Genomic DNA, 3,895 nt, shown 5'->3' on the forward strand with positions numbered 1-3,895 from the left:
GACAAGTACATGTGCTTTCACCTCTGTTTCCCGCCAAAAAGCCATGAAGATGATAATACTTAAAAAGTATTTTTATACCTGACAAAAACAAAGAGAACAAGGGAGGAAATTCAGCAGATAATAAATGTGTAAAAAATTTCAGAAGCTGAGAAGCAGATGAACGAGAGGTAACTGGGAACAAAGCCAGTGAGAGGGAGGATGTGAGGAAGAAGCAAACTTATCTGTACTGCAAATCCTAGAAAAGCTCCGGAATGGGAGACACCAGGTGTCAGGGCTGGGAAAAGGACAGTGAGGAAAAAACGGAAAGAAGCAATTAGATCCATCCATCCTGTCTCCTCCTTTGCCAGCTCCCAGCCCCCTTCCCTTGCTCTGATCCAGAAGCCCAAAGTAGGCTTATAGTATGCAGGTAAGATTTCCTCTCCAGGGAAACTGACCTGCTCAAGAGAAAATGTCTACAGATACTGACTTTGGGAAATCTCCAAAAAGCTGCCTGGTCCCCATCTACACTGCACAGTAAAACCCACTGGACAAGAAAAGAGCCTCTCGTATGTACCCAGAGCTTCCTATCAGCATTTTAGTGCCTTAAAACATCAATAATACCTTAGCATCATAAAAATGGACAATCAAGGAGACTTGACATATGAAGAATTCCTACAATGTGAAAGAGATAAAAATAAACCAGTAGGTAAAAGAAACTTAGAGGAAGAAGAGACAGTACCAAGAACAGAAGAAAACATTCTAAAATCTGTAATTATTATCCTCAGGGTAAGGCAAGATAATTGCATCCATTAAGAGACTCTAAAAAATCAATACTTGAAAAATGATAAAGAGCTCTTGGAAGTTAAAACTATGATTTTTAAAATACTTAAATTCAATGAGAAGTTTGGAAGAAAAACTTGAAAAAATGTCCTAGAAAGCAGAATCAAAAGAAAAATAAATGGAAAGGGAAAGGTGAGAAAATCCATTAGAGGTACAACATTTGAATAATAGACATCCCAGAGAGAGAAAGCAAAGGCAATAAAAGGGAAGAAATTACTAAAAAACAACACAAGAAAATGTCACAAAACAGAAGAATATAGGCTTCTATCTATCTATCCTCAAATGTCTAATGCATGAAAACAAGGCCCACCCCAGGGGTCAGAATTTTGAAATTTCAGTACACCAAGGATAAAGAAAATATTTCAAAGCTTCCAGAGATGGAGATTCAAGAAGAAATCTCATACAAATTTCTGAAACTGATCAAGATCCTGAAGGGCAGTATTCCCCTCAAAAGTAGCTATGGGAGCTAGAAGATGAAGGAAACAGAACATGGATTTCAATATTCTGAAGGGAAATTATTTTCACTAGAGATTCTATGCCTATTCAAGTTATCCATGAAGTGTGAGGTGGGAGACATTCCAGACATGTGAGGTCTCAAAAAATGTACTTCCTTGTACCCTTTCTCAAGAAGCTATTGGAAAACATGCTCCGCCAAAATGAAGAAGGAAATCAAGAAAGAAGAAAACATGGGATCCAGGAAGGAGGGGGTGAACACACAGAAAGACACACAGAAAGAAGCCAAGGAAATTCCCCGGATGTGATGCTGGGTATTTCAGGGCCACAACTGTGCAGACCCAGGAAAAAAAGCCAGTCCAGAGATGAAAAGCCTGCAGGGCCTAGGAAGAAGGAAGGGAGGGAAAAATGGAGGGGAGGGAAGAATGGATAGACGACTCCTCAACACTGGTGAGGATCCTGAGAGATTTCTCAGCTTTGACAGACTGTGGGAATTAATCAGTGGTAGGTACTAAGCAGTAAACCAAGTCAACTAAACATGAGGTGATTTTTAACTCCAGAAAAGAACAATTTTAATCCAGAGAAAGGAAATGTAATTGAATTACACCATGTGATTCAGTTGTGACTAATAGCCATAGTAACATAAACTCTGAATATTGATTTAAAGGGTAGTTTAGGGACGCCAAGGTGGCTCAGTCCATTGAGTGTCTGACTCTCGGTTTCGGCTCAGGTCATGAGCTCACTGTTGCATGAGTTCAAGCCCCGCATCGGTCTCAGTGCTGACCGCTCAGAGCCTGGAGCCTGCTTCAGATTCTGTGTCTCCCTCTCTCTGCCCCTCCCCCGCTCACACTCTGTCTCTGTCTTTCAAAAAATAAACATTAAAAAAATTTTTTTTATTTTAATGGGTAGCTTAAGAGTATTGAGAAGTTGACAAAGAGACAAGAATTGTGGGAAAAAGCATGAGAGAACTAAGTCTACAGGTGCCATAGGATAAAGCCAATTGGAGAAATTTAAAGCAGAAAAACAAAGCATGATTTAAGACACATGGATGTAACTACCAGATTAAACACCTAATAGGATTAGAAGTGGGTGTGATAGTTTAAATTTTCAACTTGATGAGCCATGGTGCCCAGATATTTAGTCAAAGATTATTTCTGTGCGGGTGTTTGGGATAGGATTACCATTTAAATCGATGGACTTTGAATAAAGCAGATTGCTCTCTATAACGTGGGTGGGCCTTATCCAATCAGCTGAAGGTCTTCTGACGTCCCCCAAACCAGGAATTCTGCCAGTAGACAGTCTTCAAACTTGAGCTGCATTATCTGCTCTTCCTCGGGTGTCCAGCCAGCCAGCCCACGCCGCAAATTTTGGACATAGCAACCTTCCTAATCGCATTAACTGATTCCACAAAATAAATCTCTATTTGTCCTGCCTTTCTGGAGAACGCTGAGCAATACAGGAAGTCACCTGGAGTGGGGACAGAGGTAAAGCGCTAGGCAGAAGATGGCTGGTTTTCTTTTCTGTATCTGGGTAGACATTTTTGATCTTTCAGGCTGTATCTGTTGTTACCTGGGGAGAAAAGGATTAACTTTTAAAATAGTTAAAAAGAAAAAGATGATCTGCATTACAGTCAGGCAGCCCTAGTTTAATTCTACCTGTGCCACTTACCACCTGTGTGACCTCGGACAAATCTCTCTGAGCTGCTGGCTCCCCATCTATAAGACACGTGCAGGTAGGGCCATCAGAGGGTTAGATAAACCAACGAATGGAGCATACACGCGGTGCAGAGTGCTGAGTAAGGGTATTTGCTGTTAAATGACAGAGACGCGTCTTCTGTCATCAACTTCCCCTGGCAGGAACCCGGGTGTTACTTTGATTTCATCAGGATTATTGTTCCAATAAAGTACACTGGCAGAAAAACTCATTCTCTTGGAAAAGAGTACTTGCCCTTTTAATATTTTATCCCTGATGTGCTTTCGAAGACAAATACCCTTCAGTGTTATAATTAAAACTCCTGCCAGTCCAGGGCTCCGGTCCATGAAGGGAGGTCAGTTCTGCCCGCCACTCCTGGATCGATCTGCGCGGGGCTGCTGCGGCCGGCTCAGCGAATTCCTGCCCGATGCTTGCCATGCACAAATGAAATCGATTCGAATGACCCTAATGTGTGCTTCTGCCACTCAGGAAACTGAATGAGGAGGCGAAGCAGTGGCAGCAGGAGAGGTCCGGGAGAATGAGTCCAGGAAAATATGAGATGGGAAGGGCAACTGGAAGCGCACCCAGGAAGGGGGTGCGCGGTCAGAGAAACGTGCCGCTTTCCCAGGGAGATGGTTCTTTGCGTGCTTGTGAAGTTTCCCAGAGAGCTAGTCTTAATCTGGGGGTGGGTTTCAGAGGGGTCTGCAGACTCCCTGAAATTCTCTGCAAGCTTTGGTGTGAGTGTACAGTTGTCTGGGGAGTAATATGCGGCTTCCCTGGACTTTCAGCGAAGCCCATGTCCCTCATAGTGTGGCATTGCCTGAACATTACCCAAATAAACAGGTATTTGGAGCGCTGAGATGTCAGAGCTTGGGGGAGCCATGGTCTTGGTGGAAGCCCAAGGCGGAAGGGGTCAGCGCAGCCTCATTTC

The sequence above is a fragment of the Crocuta crocuta genome, unplaced genomic scaffold (genome assembly GCF_008692635.1).
Source record: "Crocuta crocuta isolate KB4526 unplaced genomic scaffold, BGI_CrCroc_1.0 scaffold180, whole genome shotgun sequence".
Classification (NCBI taxonomy): domain Eukaryota; kingdom Metazoa; phylum Chordata; class Mammalia; order Carnivora; family Hyaenidae; genus Crocuta; species Crocuta crocuta.